This window comes from Chenopodium quinoa, unplaced genomic scaffold (assembly GCF_001683475.1).
Source record: "Chenopodium quinoa cultivar QQ74 unplaced genomic scaffold, ASM168347v1, whole genome shotgun sequence".
Taxonomy (NCBI): Eukaryota; Viridiplantae; Streptophyta; class Magnoliopsida; order Caryophyllales; family Amaranthaceae; genus Chenopodium; species Chenopodium quinoa.
The window spans coordinates 1,016,937-1,037,637 of NW_018744240.1; the positions used below are offsets into that span (position 1 = coordinate 1,016,937).

Consider the following 20,701-nt stretch of genomic DNA (forward strand, 5'->3'; position numbering starts at 1 on the left):
GTATATGGCTCTAACTTCTGCAGCTAAGGAGTCTATTTGGCTCAAAGGCCTAGTAGGTGAACTGGGTATTGCACAGGATTTTGCTACAGTGTATTGTGATAGTCTAAGTGCGATTTGCTTAGCTAAAGATCAAGTACACCATGATCGGACGAAGCACATTGATGTCAGGTATCATTTCTTGCGTACTGACAAGAGGATTAAGGTGAAGAAGATTGGGACTGCTGACAACCCGGCTGATTTCTTCACTAAGCCTGTTCCGTTTAGCAAGTTTAAACATTGCTTAGACTTGCTAAATATTGATTACTACGTGATGTAGTAGGCCCTGAGGGCGAAGTTGGGGAGCTCCTGGTGTAGGTGTGTTGGCCTTAAGGTGGAGCTTGCCCGGGGCTTGTGATGCAGGTGGAGCATTATGAGTTGTTATACTTGGAGACGAGTATGTGATGGGTCTTGGTTGAAGACTTATCGGGATGTATGGCTTATGCATGAGTCTTGCATCGGGTTTGGCTTGAGATGTTTTTTTCACTATGTCTTGATGGGGTCGTTTGCTGACTACGAGTTCTCGTCAAGGTGGAGATTGTTGATAAGTATATTAGGTGACTCGTACTTCGTAGCTTTGTCCGCCCGATCGGGCGGACATTGCCCGGTCTGACCGGGCGGAAGAAGAAGAGGTGCCTGGCAAATTCGTTGAAGAAGCTGCTCTCGCGCCCGACCGGGCGAGCCTTCGCCCGACCGGGCGAGCCTTCGCCCGATCGGGCAGACCTTGCCCGGTCTGACCGGGCGGTGGGGGTTGGATACGTTGAAGCATTCGTATGGAGTTTTCTTCTCGCGCCCGATCGGGCAGACCTTGCCCGGTCTGACCGGGCGGAGAAGGAAAAATACGGAACGCGGATTTTGCGGTTTTAGGTTATCTTATTTTATTATCTTTTTGCCCAAGTATCTTTTAATTAGGGATTAATATAAAACCTCCCTAATATCAGTATTAGGGTTAAGAGAGAGAGAGTGAGAGCCGTTCTTGAGAAATACAAGAATCATCTTTGTAATCTTTGCAGTTTATAGTGAAATCATTCGATCTCGGTGCCCGTGGACGTAGCTATCACATCGATAGTGAACCACGTAAATTCTTGGTGTTGTTCTTATTGTTTGCATTGAATTTCTTTATTGTTTTCTTGTTTGTTTTCGACCTTTGCTTCCGCTGTCGCACAACAGATACGTTGCTGGACTGGGGCCTTCCAAACTATGTCCCAACATTCCTCATCAAGAATCTCTGTCTCATGCCTCATTATTCTCATAGCTGACCGGATTGTGAATTTTCCTTTCGAGCCATCTTTCCAATTCAATACACCAAATCTCCTACACTACTATCCAATCGAAGCTCATCATTTTGTATAGCTTTCAAGGACTCGCTTGCAAGGTATGGAGAAAAAAATATTCCACCGCCACCCCGCATTCTCTTCCCACATTTCTCCTACCGTAGCTCTAATCAACTCCTCTGGAATCAACTGAACCACTAAGTCACTCAACGGTTTGTCTATACACCATTTGTGATCCCAAAACAATGTTTTTTACCATTCCCAACTGCCATCTTCGAACCTTCATTGATAAATTTTGCATTCTCCGTAATCCCATTTCATACATTAGACATCCCCACTTTCGGCTCAAACATGTCCACATCACACCTTCCTTTACAATATTTTGCTCGTAACACCCTAGCCCAAAGCGCATTAGGATTCTCCTAAATTCGCCTCCTAATTTCTTGAGAAAAGCTGCATTGGCTTGTTTGGCAAAGAGTATCTCTATACCCCCTTGTTCCCTTGGTTTTTGTAACATTTCCCAAGATAACAAGTGGATTGTTCTTTGTTCATCATTGCCTCCCCAAATAAACTGTTTCGTCCTTTGATCAATAGCATCACAAGTACCACGAGGTATTTTAGTAGTTTGCATCGAGTACATGGCCATAGTGTTAAGCGTTGATTTAGCCAAAGTAATTCTGCCCGCCAAGGACAAGTACTTCGATTTCCATCTTGCTAATCTCCGGTCTATTTTCTCACATAAATGATTGTAAGTATCCTTAGTTACTCGGCTAGTGAGCATCGTCATCCCCAAATACATACCCAAATCATCACTTTTCTCCATTTGAAGAGCCGTGCTAATTAGCTCTTGATCCGACTTATCCAAGTTCTTAGAAAAATAGACTCGTGACTTGGCTGAACTCACTTTTTGCCCCGATGCATTACAAAACCGATTCAAGCAATCACGAATTACTTCCGCTTGCTCCACACTAGCCTCCGCAAACAGCATTATGTCATCTGCAAAGAAAAGATTAGACAATAAAGGGCCATCACGACTAGCTCCAATCGGTTTCCACCTTTGTTGCACAATTGCCTCTTCGATTGTTTGGTAGAAACGCTCCATGCACATCACAAATAAATAGGGAGAAAGCGGATCCCCTTGGCGAATGAATACCCCTATTTGGTTTGAAGCTCTTATAAGGTTCACCATTCCAAAGCACTTGCAGCAATGCCGAGGTGATGCACTCCATAATAACCTCAATTATGGAAATGGGAAGATTCATTTGGAGCATGGTATCAGGAATAAAGGACCATCTAAGCCTATCATAGGCTTTCTCAAAATCTATCTTGATCGCTATATAGCCCTTTTTGCCTTGTTTCCTTCTCATAGTGTGAATAACTTCTTAAACAATGACAATGTTGTCCGTAATTTGCCTCCCCGGCACAAAACTAGCTTGAGTATTCGAGATAATATGAGGAAGCACTGGTTTGAGGCGATTTACAATGACCTTAGTCACCATCTTATACGCTACATTACATAATCCAAAAGGTCGAAATTAAGATGCTAGTTCCGGCTTCTCGATTTTTGGAACAAGTGCTATGAATGTCTCATTGAATTGATCGGGCAGCCCCTTGCCTTCAAGAATAGGAAGTATAGTTTTGTACACAGCTTTGGCCACAACCTCCCAATTTTTTTGGTAAGAAAGTGCTTGAAAGCCATCCGGACCCGCACTTTCAAGGCCCCCATTTCCTTGACAACTCTTTCGATTTCTAGCCTTGAATATGGGATGGTGAGAGCTCTCCAATCCTATAAAGACAGCTCCGGAAATATGTCTAGGTAGCTCAAATCGATCCGGGTCTCCCTCTTCAATGAACAATTTCGAATAATAAGCCACAATATGATCTTTTATCTCATTTTTTTCTGTAACCACTACTCATCATCACCCTTCAACGCCACAACCTTATTTTTCCGCCTCTTAACGATAGTACTTAGGTGAAAAAATGTAGTGTTACGGTCCCCATTTTTCAACCAATCGATTCTCGCTTTTTGATACCACAAAATTTCTTCCCTATCTAAAATCTCATCAAGCTCTTTTCTCGGTTTCGATTCCAATTTAATAAGGCCACAATCCACTTTTATCGCCAATTTTCTTTGTACTCCAGCTATGCGTGGAAGGAGGGTGCGCTTTTGTTTAAAGATATTACCAAAAACGTCCCTATTCCAAGTTTGCAACTCAGTCAAGAGCTTAGCTAAAGATTGCATTGACTCTCCATTGTTATATCGCATTTCTCAGCCACAAAATTTTTAAAATTTTCGTGTGTCAACCAAGCGGCTTGAAAACGAAAAGGTCTATGTAGTGCTTGCATGGGAACGAAACCATTGGGCGAAATTAATAAAGGGCAATGGTCCGAGTGCATAGCCGTTAGGTGCTTCTTGGATGCCTTGTCAAATCTTACTACCCAATTGTCATTACACAATGCTCGATCAAGCCTTGCACTTTGTCTCGTCTCCAATGTTTTTCCACAAGCGCAAGTATGAGCCGCACCAACAAATTCTACCTCAAGAAGGTCCATCTCCTCCACCCAATCATTGAAGAGATGCGATCTACGATTTGATTCACTACACGACTTATTCCTCTCTGAAGGAAATCTAGTGTCATTAAAATCCCCGGCCATAAGCCAAGGCTTATTATGAGTAGCAGCAAACAATTTAAGCTCATCCCATAATTCATTTATTTTTGAAGGATCGGGACTAGCATAAATAGCAGAAAAATACCAAGGCATAGCTCCCACCCGAGAAATCTCCATCTATCGTGATATGTTGATTATGTTGCACAATTGGACTCACCGTGACAGGATTTATTCTCCAGTAAACCCATATGCCCCCACTAAAGCCAACAACATCCACCCTAGTGTGACCATCGTAACCAAGAATCAAGGCAATTTTTTCCGCTTGTTCTCCTCCCATGTGGGTCTCCAGCGAGGAAAGAACATCCGGTTGATGAGTACGAACCAAGTCCTTCAAAGAAGACACAAAATTCCTATTCCCTGCACCTTGAACATTCCAAATCATACAAGTGATTGGTAAAGTATCCGGACTCAAATTTGGTATACTATCTTCCATAGAAACGGGTATAGTTGGTAACGAAGCAACATACGCTTGTCTTAACAGCATTAATAAACGCTAGAACTCATTGGGGATTTTCACCGTTGTCACCAACTCCGGGGGGTTCGAGAGTGGTGGCAACATTGAGTCCATCCTCACCTCCATGACATGGATCAGGGGACATATCTTCGCAAAGTATATATGGCTAATCCATTGGAAGCCCTACGCATAGGGTCTTCTCTGGTGGAACACTCAAGTTGATTGGTTGCGGTGTTCAAGACATATGTATCTGCACTCTCTAGCTCCTCAATCACTTCTCCTGACTTTCTAATAGCTTGTGTGGGCGTAGAGGTAGCTTGGAATTTGCTTTTAGTGTTAGCCTCAAAGGTGAAATTTTCCCTACCTGGCTGTGGAAGCGGCCTAGAAGTGGGCTTATCAGTCACAATATTATTCGAAATCTCCCTCAATGGAGAAGCAGATCCTGTGCCATCTTTTTTATTCTTTTCTTGATAAATTTTAGTAGGTGGCTTTTTTGTCTTTGGTAACAAATTACTCTTGAAAAGATTTCCTTGGAATTTTGGGAAAATATTCTCACTTACCTTATTTGGTTGCGACTTCTCCCCTAAGTTTACCAAACTTTCCATATACTCTCATCCTTATCATTTTGAATCTCAACAAATCTTCCTCATCTTGATCTTTTTCCATAATTTTCTCCCCTTCCTCCTCTTCTTGATTATTCAGAAAATTAAATCTTGATCCTCCTTCTTTAATTGAGCCAGCATACACGCTCTTTTTTCTGTTTTCCAAAAATATCCTCTGTTCGAATCACACCACTATTGAATTTGGTCGCCACCTTTGCCACTTCCTTTATAGGGTTTGCACCACCAGTTAATGGTTTCTCCACTCTAGGATTTCTTTTCCGTTCTGGTTTCTTGACAAGCATCCACGACCCGAAATCCTCACTTTCTTCGGGCTTTGACACCTGATTATGCAGAGGATTATCATGAATTACCATCGAAGTCATGTCCCCTTCAATTCTTTTCTTAAATCAGGACACTCATCTTCTACATGCCCAAGCTTGCCACACTTAAAGCAGACCATCTTAATCCCCTCCTATTGTATCCTTCATATCCTTCCTTTCAACCAAAACTTCGACAGCAATGGCTTTGGCAAGTCAATCTCTACACTCAGCCGTGTAAATTGCCCACGCTCAACTTGCACAATAGTCTTGTCAACCCGAAGAACTTTCCCTATCTTTGATCCAATCTTGTTCATGAAATTAATATCGAAATATTCCACATGAAGATTAGGAATCCGAACCCATGCCGTTAAGACTTTAATTGGTGCTTCATTAGGAACAAAATTTGGTATCCATTTTCTTATAGTTACATCATTAGTTGTATGCTTTGTAATTTGTTTTTTCTTGTTAATATGTCAATTTGGTAATCTAAAGTGCAACAATGTCCTCTAGGTTACTCAATTAGTTACAACCATTCTACCATATCATCAGGCATCAACCACCACTGCTTATATGATTAAGGAATTGAGCTTTTAACCCTGAGTTTGGAAGGTTAAGGTGTTATTATGATAAAGCATGTCATTCGTGAAGAGTATGGACTCGTGATTATACATCACTTCCTTGTTTCAATTTAACTTCAAATTAAAGGAACATGTCTTATTGAGATTGTTTTGACAAATTGGATAGCTAAAGATAATCATATTTATATATCTCTTGTCGATACTAAGAATTTATCCAATAAACATGATTAAATTAAACATTTATCAGATTTAAAGATTTAATTTGAATATATCTTAATTAAACATCAATAATGTCGTGAAAATTTCATAGATAATATATAGGCATGTAATTCGTTAGAAGAAACACCCCCCCCCCACCCCAAAAAAAAAAAAAAAAAAATCCATATGTATTCATCTCATTTGGAATTATATATGTAAAGTTTGTCTATAAATATCTGGCAACCTAATCGGAGAGTTCAATAATCCACTTAATAAGCTCAAAGGAGCTAAAGCTCCATACTAAAGCTAATTGATGATAGTTGGAGTAACTCCTTTACCTTATAAAGTGGAACCATTTCGTTTTTTTTTCTCCATTGTGGGACAATTGCTTCATCAATATACAACGAAATTGGCATTTCTAGCATTAATTATGACTTTGGTGTACTCAGCAGCACTACAACACCAACTCTTTTAATGGGTAGAGCGGGTGTCATAATAAATGATACTGATAGTCTTATAAATAGAATTATTTGGTGTTGTTTTGGATACTTATAATAGCCGTTTATGACACACGTTGCACCCAACCCAAAGTTAGTGATGTTAAGGCCAATTTTGCTTATAAAAGCAATATAATTATAAAAGAATAATCATGTATGTCGATTTGTTTTAATGTATGGTTTTAATGTATTTAATTACTACGTATTTAACTAGTGTTTCAGGTTGATGCTTTGAATAATATTATTGTTCTATAATGTATTTTGTAATCAATAGGTAATTCAACTTTTTAATTAATTTAATTGTTTACATACATAATAATCATTTGATCTTAATTAAGTATCTGTATGTATTTAAGTGTAGAAAATTTTTGATGTATAAAATAATTTGCAATCAAGTCATTATATAGTAAAACTTAACAAATAACAAATGAAAAAGTGCATAGTATTTATCTCCACATTGTCTAAGTTAACTATTATTAATTTAAGATAAATAAAATGCATATTTAATGGAGAGAAAAGATGGTAAAACTCCTTGTTTATTTCTTGAAGGATCCAAGTGCAAATCTTGATATTAACATTTTTTTTATTGAATCCTACAATGATGACATGGCATCTTTCTAGTGGAAGAGACGGGCACACTTTTTACTCTATAATCAGTGTGTATCCTAGGCAATGACTCACGTTGTTAGATTTCGTGATTTTTTGTTAATTGCATGATATTTGAAAACATTTTTAAAAATTGGGATGAAAAATATCATTACCATAAGAAGTTAGGGTAAAAAAAAATCTATAATACTTTCTTATTGTTAAATATTATAGATGTGTTGGAGGTATAACTAATTACTGTTGTAAACATTGTAAGAACCATAAGAATATGTTGTTTTTAGTTTGAACCATTAACAATTGATGTAGTGTTGGACTGATGGTTGAGTTTTTAATTTTTATTTTAGGGATCACGTGTTCAAAACTTTGTAGTGACAATGCCAAAAATCAAATGGGATAATATTAAGGAATATAAGTAGTGATTTCTTACAAGTTTACACATGTATGTACATTTTTTTTTTGTCATGAGATTATACAATTATCAAGGAAAGAAATCAAAACCCTACAAATCTTAATAATTTATTAGCATTTATGTAAAGATTATGTTCACATGTAATTAAGGAAATGATTATTTATTTCTTCTTATTTTTGCTCTGGTCAAATTATATGATATAAACCTCAGGATGTCAATTAGTCATGTATTAGTTATGCCACATGTCAATGCGCTCTTTCTAAGGGGTTCCAAAATCATCATAAATAAAAATAAAAACATTTAATAATTTTACCAGAATTATGTGTCATATATATCCCATCAGATTGTGTTTGAGAGCTTTGAAAAATCTTACAGCACAACCCTCTATATAAACTCTAGACAATCTGGTAGGATAGTCACACATACTATTTAGTCCTACAGTCCCCCTTGAGTCAAAGAAGCACCCGCTCAAAGTCTAATTTCTTCTTAGTTTCAAAACAAAAATTGAATCTCTGTCTTTCTTTTTTCTCACCTCTTTTGCAAAAACCAAAAAAAGGGGAAAAAAATGGAAGAAACGATTGTTCTAGTTGTAGGAGCAGGCCCTGCAGGACTTGGAATTGCAGCATGCTTAACCAAAAAATCTATCCCCCACATTATTCTTGAAAAAGAAGATTGTTGCGCTTCTCTTTGGAAAAAACGCACATATGATCGATGTCATCTTCATCTAGCAAAAGAATTTTGTTCATTACCATTGAAGCCCCATGCACCACATGCCAAAAAATATTTGGGTAAGGATGATTTCATAGATTACATTGATGAATATGTTTCTGAATTCGATATTAGGCCTCGATACTTTAAATCTGTTGAATCTGCATCCTTTGATGAAGCCACGGGAAAATGGCTAGTTGAAACCAAGAACACCTTACAAAAGGTGACTATAGTTTTTGTGGCAAGTTTTTTGGTTATCGCAACAGGCGAAAATGGCAAAGGTTACATTCCTGATATTCCTGGGTTAAAGGATTTTAAGGGAGATGTCTTACACTCTAGTGAATATAAGTCTGGTCGCGAGTTTAAAGACAAGAATGTTTTGGTCGTTGGATGTGGCAACTCTGGGATGCAAATTAGTTATGATTTATGTATTTGGGAGCCGCCACTTCAATTGTTATTAGAAATCCGGTTAGACTTCTTAGCTCCAAATTTTTTGTCCACTAAATTTGTGTGTTTGTTACAATTTAAATTAAACTTTGCTTTACCCACACATACACACACAGAAAAAAAAATGTAATGTATTAATGGATAAACTTATTGTTTCATTCATGCAGGTTCATGTGGTTACAAGAGAAATAGTTTTTGTAGGAATGCACTTGTTGAAATACTTTAGTTTTTCAATTGTGGACCCATTTATCACTTTTGCTAGCAAATTAATGTATGGAAACTTGTCCAAGTACGGAATTCATCGACCAAATGAAGGCCCTTTTTTCTTAAAGGCAACTAAGGGAAGAAGCCCAGTTATTGATGTGGGAACTATTGATAAAATTCAATTCGGGGAAATTAAGGTGAATTTCATACCTTTTCTTTGTTAACCAACTATTTTATATATTGGAGATATTTTCGGTATTATTATTTTTGCAAAGAGGAAAAAATCGATTATATCTATACTATATATTAAAAGGCGTTCCTAAAATTTTCTATGTGTCACGTGTGTCCCTTTTTACACTAGGATAATGCCACTTCATCAATCAACAATTTTTATCCCATCATCATCAACTAAAAATGGATACCAATCAACCTTTTCTTTTCTGGTTAATTCTTGTTTGATTTTGTTAAACCTGTTTTCATTATCGTTAATTGTCAATTGTAAATGTTGTATAGATTTAATTAATGAAATATAATGTCCTTTAGGACTTCTTTCAAAAAAAATGGATACAAAGAGGTTTGAATTAGAACACCAAACCACAATGAATGAAAACCTTACTTATGACATCTTAACTAGAAATACATCATGCAGTCATGCTCTATTAATCCATACAAATATATAAATACATATTGAAATGCAGAATAAAAGCAAAAAATATGTAAACTTATTTATTATTGTCATTATATTATAATTACTGATAATAAAAAAATCAGCAAGTCTCTAAACTCTATAATAAAAAAATAAAAAAAAATTACTTAAAGTATCCCCCGAAGCAAAGCCCGGGTCACACACTAGTTTTCCCCTTAATCTTTTATTGAATTCCATGAGGACATTACAATCTATCATAACAATGCGCGTAAGGTCCACATTATTTGGCTTGCATATTTCACAATATTAAAAATGCACTTTATAATTTGCGTTGTTTCAACATTGTTAGAAGAATTTAATGGGGGTAATTTAAGAAAACAAATTCTTTGTTTTTTTCATACTTTTGTGTGAAGAAAATATAGGTATAAAAAATATATCATTTGCTATATGACTGAATCTCTTACCTTGATTCTTGTTATTTGCAAATAGGTTTTACCGAGGATTGCTAGTATTAACAAGAGCAAAGTAATATTCGAAGATAAAGTTGAATTAGAATTTGATGCAATAATATTTGCGACTGGATATAAAAGCACAACTTGTGAATGGCTTAAGGTATGTACATTTCTAATCATTAAATTTATGTGACTAATATGTACTCTCTTTATGTAACCACTTAATTCATGATCATCAATCATAAATGTTCATTCCTAAGTTTAGCTAAACATTGTGAGCTACTCTCCCTACATATCAAATTAGTTTACACACTTTAGCCAAGTATGTATGTTTACCAACATATAAATGTGAAAATTTTAGAAAGTATTCCTTCGTTTTTTTTCCCTCTAATTGGCTATTTACATATATGTCGTATTTAGAAAATTTGGAAAAAAAGATAAGTGGAAAATATATACGAAATATATAATATGAGAGAAAATGTAAAAAGGGGGTAAGTGAAAAAAGAAAAAAGATTGTGGATAAAAGTAAGGGAAATTATGAAAATGTGTAATTATTGACTTGTTATATGGTATGAGGGTTAGATGATAATAGAGGAGGTATGTCTAAATAAAATAAAACAAATAGAACAAAAACAAATAGTCAAAATCAAAAGTGGGTTAAAAAAATGCAAAGAGACAGCAGGTATTTCAAAAAATGCAGAAACCCTGGCTTACTTGTTTTTCATAGTATATGTTTCTATCTTTTTTAATAAATTAGTCGTAGTAGTGCATGTAAGTATGTAAACTAGCTATTATTAGAGATACTATGTATATTAATACAAATTTAATGCATAAAAACCTAAAAATGGTATTGTATTTTTTTGTAGGATTATGACAACATAATAAAAGATGATGGGTTTCCAAAGAACCGTTTCCCAAATCACTGGAAAGGAAAAAATGGATTGTATTGCACCGGATTATCAAGAATGGGACTACAAGGTATATCAAAGGATGCTATAGTCATTGCTAATGATATTGATATGGTTTTGAAAACTATGGTAGTCCCAAAAGATTTTTAAAAGAACTATGTATTGCTAGTGTTAAGTTTTGCAGATGTTAATTTTGTTTGATCCTTTACCCTTAAGGTTTATGTTGTTGTACTAGCTATTTTCCTTAATAAAAAAGATGTGGTGCTATTTACATTTTGGTTTTACTTTGTGTAGATTTGTTCATGCTCCTACAATCCTACTTATATAGGGGCAAATCTATATATGTGCTTTCCAAATTATATCAGCAAATTGATGACTTTTGTTTTACTAAGGCCTTGTTTAGTTCAACTTATTTTTACTTATTTCAGAAAAAATAAGTTCAGATTAGACCATCATTTTATGTGCAATTTTTATCGCTAAATATCTTTAATTTCATAATGAAAAAAATTATGAAAATTACATATTAATAAAGCACACATTATTACGAATCTAACAAGATCCCACTTGATATATTTTTTCCTCACAGATTATCGTACCTTTGAAGTTAAAGTTTGGTCAAATCAGACAATAAGATCAGATCAGACCAGACCATATCAGATAAGAAAAAATAAGGTGAACTAAACAGGGCCTTAAAAAGAAAAACGGGCATATGATTAGTTCATGATTAATATATAACACTTCAAAGGAGTTTAGCTTATCATTTACGTTAGCATGGTCCATATTTTTATGTATGGTACCAGGTACTTAATCATGTGGCAGTGTGGCAAACTAACTCTAAAGCCCTATTTAGTTCACATTTTGCTAATCTGATCTGATCTTATTGTCTGATTTGACCAAACTTTGACCTTAAGTGTACGATAATCTGTAAGGAAAAAATATATCAAGTGGGATCTTGTTAGATTCGTAATAATGTGTATTTTATTAATATGTAATTTTCATAATTTTTTTCATTACGAAATTAAAGATATATAGCAATAAAAAATTGCATATAAAATGATGATCTGATATGAACTTATTTTTTATGATCTGAACTTATTAAAACTAAACAAGGCCTAAGTATGGATCATTTTCTTGATAAGCATCTATATCTATATTCTATATTATTAAAACTCAATGGTAATACATGTTATGTTGCCATGTGTCAATTGCAATACAAATTATGCTGCCATATGTCATCTTCTTTTAACAAATGACATAGCGCCAAGTCATATGTATAGTCACATCTATCTATCTATCTATCTATATTATTTCTAAAACCCAAAGCAACCGGTTGCAATTTACATTAATGCTATCAGTAAATAAGAACCTTAATTAAGATGAGAGAAAACGTTTTAGCTTTAAAAAATATAAATAAAATAAAATTTCATAGAATTAAAAAATAATTAACCATGAAAATAAATACCATTGCTATATATTCCCTCTATACCATAATATAGTTCCTACAATTCATTTAAGGTGTCTCAAAATAATGTGTTTGTTTTTATTACACGCTATAGCCAAAGCATTTTTATTTTACATAATTTTGACATAATAAATCTATTTTGTTTAACCATTTCCATATAAAATATCTCTATATCCAAAGTTTCATATATATAATATCATTATTCATTCAATATAAAATGCTCATACTTTTAATACTTTATTATTACATGCTCTTTCCATTATCCTTAAATCCTGTGAAAAAACTTAAATGAGCACTGTATTATAAAACGGAGGTATTATATTAGAATAAAAAATAAGACACACACTGACACACGCGGACGCGCGCCCCTTTGTATTCCTTCCCAATCCTTCAAAAGTATCCATGAAAATTGAACCATTATTGTTCGAAATTAATCAAATCTAACAAAATTAATAATAACACGCCTCAGCATGATTCATGGCCTTTTCGATTCCCATTTTAATTGTTTATAACTATTAATTAAAAAAATCATTTTAGTTTTTGTAATATTTCATAACTATTTTTTATGAAACTGATTATTAATATGACCATGAAAACCGTAATCACTAATTGTAACACAAGTGCATCGTAATTATTCATTGTGATATGAAAAAACTAGAAAAAAAAAGGAAAAAAAAATAGAGCCCAAAAAAGGATGCAAATATCAATGGTTAATCCAATAAACTTAGACTTACATCTAAAAATTTTGTGGGATAATCCAAATCACTAATTAGAGGTTAATGTGACTCTTTGCAAACTATTTTTAATGTATCATTTAATTATTTGATATTATTGTGATGTTTTTATTTTTAATCTCATATTTCATCGGATGACCCAAGGCATTGCCTTGGCTAACAACTAGTTTTAAAAACAAGAGGTTGGACAAAAATGAGTGGTAAACTAACCCTTTAACCTTCCTTTAAATTTTTTTTTTTTAAAAAAAAAAGCAACAACCAAAAAGTAATTAAAAACCGCTTTTTCTTATGTTTTGTTTTTACTCTTTTTTTTTAATTTATATATTTTCATTCAAATAGAAAACTGGAAAGAAAAAAAATCATTACGAATACTAGAACCTAGGGGCTTGTTTCTTATTATTCTAATCATTTTTTTTTGTTTCTAAAAAAAAAGAAAAAAAAAAGTAGTTTTCACTTTCACTTTTGTGTTGTCAGTTTTCTTAATATTTATTATTTCAATAAGTCAAACTAATTACTGATTCTTTATGAGACATACATCATATGACTTTAAACAAAAAAACCAAAAAAAAAAACTAAAAACTACGATGATACTAAATGGATCCTAAAAAATTAATTTATCAGTACATTTTTTCTTAAATAATCATATTTCTTTCATAGTTCCTTTGTACATTTTACTAGGACAACTTTAATAACAAGAATTAGGCAAGTGTTCTCTCAAAACTATAATTTGATCTATTATATGAATTATATCCTATCATAAGTAGATCAGATGGATATGTATTGTAATACTACGTATATCTTATCAAAAGTAGATGGGATATGTATGATATGAAGTATATCATTTTTATTTCAGTGACTTACCTTTTCAACACCAAACATGGTAAAATCAAATGAATCCACAAATGCTTTTCCATTTAACATAAATTTCTCAATATATTTTTTTTTCTAAATTTATAATGTAAATCACATAATATATTTTAATTTAAGAAAATCCATATATATTAGACTATGGAAAATCCAATATACATTAGGCATCACATCTTATAATCATAAGTAAGTTCATGTACATGAGATATTGATTTTAGCTAGCTAATCCATTGATAATTTAGCTATGGAAAGTCCAACACACATATATCTGACCTCTAATTTGATACATAATTTGGCATTTTAATCACAATTAAGTCTATGTACTACATATGCTATTTAATTTAAGCTAATCCATTATTGGTGATTTTGGCTAATCCAATACACGTATATGACCTTTGATAGACATTTAAGCATTATAATCATAGTCTATTCTCACTACTAGAAATAGGCAAGATTTCGACGGATTTATTCCGACGGAATAATTTTCCGTCGGAAATTTCGTATTTTCCGACGGAATTTTGGTTTGCAGGAGAATTCCGCCGGAAAAGCTGAGTAGCGACGGAATTTCCCTCGGAATATTTCCGACGGATTTTTTTTCCCTCGGAAGCTACAGTTTTTGAGGGAAACAAAATCCGTCGGAACTATTAAAAAAATAAAAAAATGATGAAACAACGTTCTGATTTTTCCGGAAAAGAAAAACCAGAAACACAATTCTTGGAAACGAAGAGAGAGAAAGGGAGAAAGAGAAAGAGGAAGAGAGAAGAAAGAGCAGGAGAGAGAAAGGGAGGAAGAGAGGAAAAGAGAAGAAAGAGGAGGAGAGAGAAAGGGAGGAAGAGGAGGAGAGAGAGGGAGAAAGAGGAGGCAAGAAACAGAAGGAGGGAAAGAGAAAGAGGAAGAGGAAGAGAGAGAAAGGGAGAAAGAGAAGGAGGAAGACAAAGTCGCCGGCGACCACCGCACCTCCGCCGTAACTACGCCGCCGTTCTGCATTTGTAAGTGTTGTTAATTTTAATTTTTTTTTAATTAAATTTTTTGGGAAACCCTCTCACCCATTTTTTCAACAGCCACCTCCGGCATTCCACCACAACCACCGGCCGGTGTCCGGCAAAGAATAGGTCACATAGGCCATATTTGGTTCAATTTGGCTCCAAATGCGTCCCAAACCTTAGGGACTTGTTTTTTTTGGTGATTTCAAGGAATTTACCCCTTAGAATAACTATAATTACATGTTTAGAGAAAGAATAGTTCATTTGGTCAACAATATAGAAAATGGGCAAAGAATAGGTCACATAGGCCATATTTGGTTCAATTTGGCTCCAAATGCGTCCCAAACCTTAGGGACTTGTTTTTTTTGGTGATTTCAAGGCATGTACCCCTTAGAATACCTATAATATACATGTTTAGAGAAAGAAATAGTTCATTTAGTCAACAATGTAGAAAATGGGCAAAGAACAGGTCATATAGGCCATAGTTGGATCAATTTGGCTCCAAATGCGTCCCAAAGCTTAGGGACTTGTTTTTTTTGGTGATTTCAAGGCATGTACCCATTAGAATACCTATAATAGACATGTTTATAGAAAGAAATAGTTCATTTGGTCAAATATGTAGAAAATGGGCAAAGAATAGGTCATATTGGCCATAGTTGGTTCAATTTGGCTCCAAATGCGTCCCAAACCTTAGGGACTTGTTGTTTTTTGTGATTACAAGACATGTACCCCTTATAATACCTATAATAGACATGTCTAGAGAAAGAAATAGGTCATTTGGTCAAAAATGTAGAAAATGGGCAAAGAATAGGTCATATAGGCAATACTTGGATGAATTTAGTTCAGAAAGCTTATTTTAACTAACATTTGTGTGCACCTTTTCATATATGTATATTGCAGGAGGCCTACCATAAGAAAGTTGAAGAAGCCAGCACCCAAGGGATTCGGAAGAGTCCAAATGAGTTGTACTGGGAGACTGTAGGTGGTCGCAACAAGAAGGGTCGTGTCAAGGGACTTGGCCAAGGTGCAGAGCTGTATTATGGCAAGAAGGGTCAAGGTTCCAATTCTTCCCAGCAGTAAACGCCTTCCATTCTTTCCCAGATGCAGGATCAGGTGGAACAGAAGGTGGAGCAGAGGGTGGATGAGAGGGTGCAAGCTCTTCAGAGTGAAATGGCAGTCGAGATGGCGACTCAGTTGGTCGAAATTGAAAGGAGAATCCAAGAGAGGTACGAAGAGATGTTGCGTCAATTCTCCAGCAACGACACATGTTCCACCATTCCACATTTGAGAAGAGACCCCTCGAACGACCCGGGTAGCGGTGGTGCAGGTCAAGGTACTCCGGCTGTGGCTTAGAATTTTTGTATATATTATGTACATATATTTAGATTAGGATTATGTTGTATAGTTGCACACAATGTATACATTATTATTATATATAAATATATAAAAATATTTTCATAATTGAATCAGAAATTCAGATTTGTCTTAAAATAGGTGCAGGAGATATAGGTTTCCAAAAGTGGTAAATCAAAATTAAATTGATTAATCTGCTATATTAATAGGACCGTTCCGACGGAATTTGTCGTCGGAATTTCTCTTCTTCCGACGGAATAATTCCGTCGAAATGTATTAGCTTCTGACGGAATATTCCGTCGAAAATAAACCTTTCCGTTGGAATAATATTACTTACGACGGAATAATTCCGTCGGAAGATATAACATTCTGACGGAATTATTCCGTCGGAAGATTTAACTTTTCGACAGAATTCAGTTCCTCGGAACTTTGCGACGGAATTACGTTTAAAGTCAATTTCAGGTCCGACAGACAGAATTCCGTCGAAATTTCCGTCGGAATAATGTCTTCCGACGGAATTTCCCTTGGAAAATGTCGAATTTCCTACAATTTGTTTTGCGACAGAACTGTTTCGACGGAATTCCGTCGAAAGGCCTTATTCCGACGGATTTTCCTATGTTTTCGACGGAATATTTCCGTCGAAATTAAGTTGTTTTCTTGTAGTGTCTACTTAGATATACAAGACATTTAATTTAGCTAATCCATGGCTGTAGCAAATCAAATATACATACATGACCTTTGATAGATAATTAGGCATCTTATCTTACAATAAAAAAATTACAAATTTGCATTAAATGAATTTCCTTAAATAGTAAAACTTAGTGCATTTTTACCTACAAACTTTTCCATTTTTAATTTAATTCAATATGAAAATATAAATATTAATTATGTAACACTTGTATGCAAAGTAAGAACTGAAAGATTTAGAGGATTGATTAATGGCTAAATTTGTATAGCTCATTTAGACTTTATAAAAATGTGAATGAAAAATGAAATCAATAATACATATAGTCGTTTACTACTTTACTATTTTGTGTTCATATTAAATTTAGAAAATGATTTTTGTATTCTAAGTTTTTTGCACATCCTAGCAAGTTATTTGTGGTAGATTTCAGGATGCCAAATTACCCCAAATTTTTTTTGTAACAATACATGCCAATGCGCTCCCTCCAAACAATACCCAGCTCATCACAGAAATGATTTATTAAATTTTACCAATACTAATTGTCATATTGTTCATATTAAATATAGGAATACCTTTTGGATACATTACTTTTTACTATGACCTAGTACGTTATGTGTTAGTTGTAATTATTAGGAAGTCAAATTAACTCAAAATTTTTAGTATAATTAACACCACATGCCATTGTGCTCCTCTCAAACGATACCAAAATCATCATAGAAAGGAAATGCCACCAATATTAATTAATTGTCATATTCCATATGAAGGTTGTCTATATGTTTTAAAAAATCTTATATTACAGTACAACCCTTTATAATCCTCTATATATTTACTAAACAATCTCGAGGGGTAATCCCAAACACACTATTTAGTCTTAAATTTCCCCTCAAGTCAGAAAATACATACCAATTTCAAAGTCATTTTATCCTTTGAATATACATCTTCTTTTGCAAATCAAAATAATTAATTACTTAAAAGAACATATATGGAGGAAACATTAGTCCTAGTAGTAGGAGCAGGTCGTGCGGGGCTTGGCATTGCTGCATGCTTAACCAAAAAATCTATTCCCTACATCATTCTTGAAAAAGAAGATTGTTATGCTTCTCTTTGGAAGAAACGTGCATATGATCGATGCCGTCTTCATCTAGCAAAATAATTTTGCTCATTATCCTATAAGCCCCATGCACCACATGCCAAAAAATATATGAGTAAGAATGATTTCATAGAGTACATTGATAATTATGTTTCTGACTTTGATATCAGGTCGCGATACTTTCACTCTGTTGAATTTGCATCATTTGATGAAGCCAAGGGAAAGTGGATAGTTGAAGCTAAGGATACTTTAGTGAAAGTAACTAGAGTTTTCGTCGCAAGTTTTTTGGTTGTCGCAACAGGTGAAAATGGAAAGGGTTACATCCCTAATATCCCTGGTTTGAAGGATTTTAAGGGAGATATAATGCATTCCAGTGAATATAAGTCTAGTCGTGAGTTTCAAGACAAAAATGTGTTGGTCGTTGGATGTGGTAATTCTGGGATGGAAATTAGTTATGATCTATGTAATTCAGGAGCCAACACTTCAATTGTCATCAGAAATATGGTTAGTTTTTTTAATCATATTTTTCATCTTATAGATATAGCGAACGCTGATAAAGTGTACATGTGCATTAAATTGATTGTTGATCAAATCATATAGGTTCACGTGGTTATAAGAGAAATGATCATTGTGGGGATGCACTTGCTGAAGTACTTTAGTTTATCAACAGTGGATGCTCTAGTCACTTTTGCTAGCAGATTGACGTATTGGAATTTGTCAAAGTACGGAATTTGTCGACCAAATGAAGGCCCTTTTTTACTTAAGGCAACAAAGGGGAGAAGCCCTGTTCTTGATGTGGGAACTATTGCAGAAATTCAATCTAGAAAAATTAAGGTAAATTTTCTACTCGTAAATATTTGTTTGTTAACATTTTCTTTTGTATCATCCAACAATAATAAAATAACAAATTATTTAAGGAAATCTTATTCCATCCCTTAAATAATTTGTTGTTTCATTGTTGGATAGTACCAAAGAAAGTTAGGTTAAATTTCTAAGTACCACAAAATCATCTCATTAGAAAAAAGTACCATTGAATTTATCATTTGATACTTTATATGCCAATTTCTCACCTTTTATCTTTTTTTTTTCGTAAAACTTATAGGTTTTACCTGGAATTGAGAGAATCAACAAGAGCAAAATCATATTTGAAGATAAAGTTGCATTAAACTTTGATGCAATAATATTTGCTACTGGATATAAAAGCACGACTTGTGAATGGCTTAAGGTATGTACATTACCTCAAACTTATGAGACTTGAATAATTATTCAATATTAGTCTTTTAATATATACGTAGTAGTAGTACACACATGCACAAACATACACACACGGAAACTGGTCATCATCATCATATTCTTTATGGTTTTTTTTTTCTTCTATATTTATCTTAACAAGCAATAAGTATTTTACATTAATATAGCATAAACACTTAATGAGTTTTTTTTTTTTTTTTTTTTTTTTTTTTTTTTTTTGTTAGGATTACGATTATATACTAAATAAAGATGGATTTCCAAAGAATCGTTTTCCAACTCACTGGAAAGGAAATAATAATGTGTATTGTGCTCGATTGTCAAGAATGGGACTGCAAGGTATTTCAAAGGATGTCATAGCTATTGCCAATGATATTGAGATGATTTTAAGGACTAGGCTGTGCTCCTGAAGAAATATTATATTTTTGCATGAATTTTAGTTGTTAGTGTAATTTTCAAGATCACCTTGTTTATTAATAATGCAGTCCAATACAGTTTTGATTTTGATTTTGTATAGTTAAGCTAACAATCTTATGTACACAGATGTGAAATAAAATATTAAAATTTTCAACAGATTGCCTTTAAGAATATTATTTTTCGTATTACTCATGCTTTTAGCACCATTGTTACAAGTACTAAGGAACTTAATTTATACTAAAGTATGAGCCACCTTCTTGATAATGTCATAAAGACACAAATTAAGTGGGTTTAATGTTATACAAGTACAAAATACAACCACTTCACATTTACATACTACTAATTTTAAACCATACAATCGAGTTATTTTTGTAATTGACTTGAGAGAGGTTTCAATTTCCTATATTAGTATGATAGTTGTTCTTACCTACCCAATTAAGTTGTTTTGTTTTTATCTTTATTTTTTTGCTTCCTCCTTTTTTACTTGCAAAAATTTTACAATACACTATTCACACACTCCATAGTAAAATTTAATTTAAGTACTCAGTACATTTTTTTTTTAATACAAATTAGTGTGTGGCCCGAGCGATGCCCCGGCTTGTTACTTTGAAGACTTGTAATTGAATAGATAGGTTCATTCTTTATTATTTATTTATTGATTATTTGTTTATTTATAATAGTTTTTCATTAAACCTTTGAATAAATTATTTCTGAACAACTTTTGCCTAAAACATGACCTTCGTATATAATTTATAATATAGTGAAAATAAGGACATAATTATTATCAAAATAATTAAATAACTAAAATTAATTTATAACAATAGTTAATTTTTCTTGTATGCATTACCTCGAT

General features: G+C 33.8%; 2 pseudogenes; both read left to right on the forward strand.

Annotated features, from left to right (window-relative positions):
• The first annotated feature begins 7,842 nt into the window (after positions 1-7,842).
• LOC110694806 lies at positions 7,843-11,159 on the forward strand (annotated as a pseudogene).
• Positions 11,160-18,075: 6,916 nt separating this feature from the next.
• On the forward strand, positions 18,076-20,138 carry LOC110694807 (annotated as a pseudogene).
• Positions 20,139-20,701: the final 563 nt, after the last annotated feature.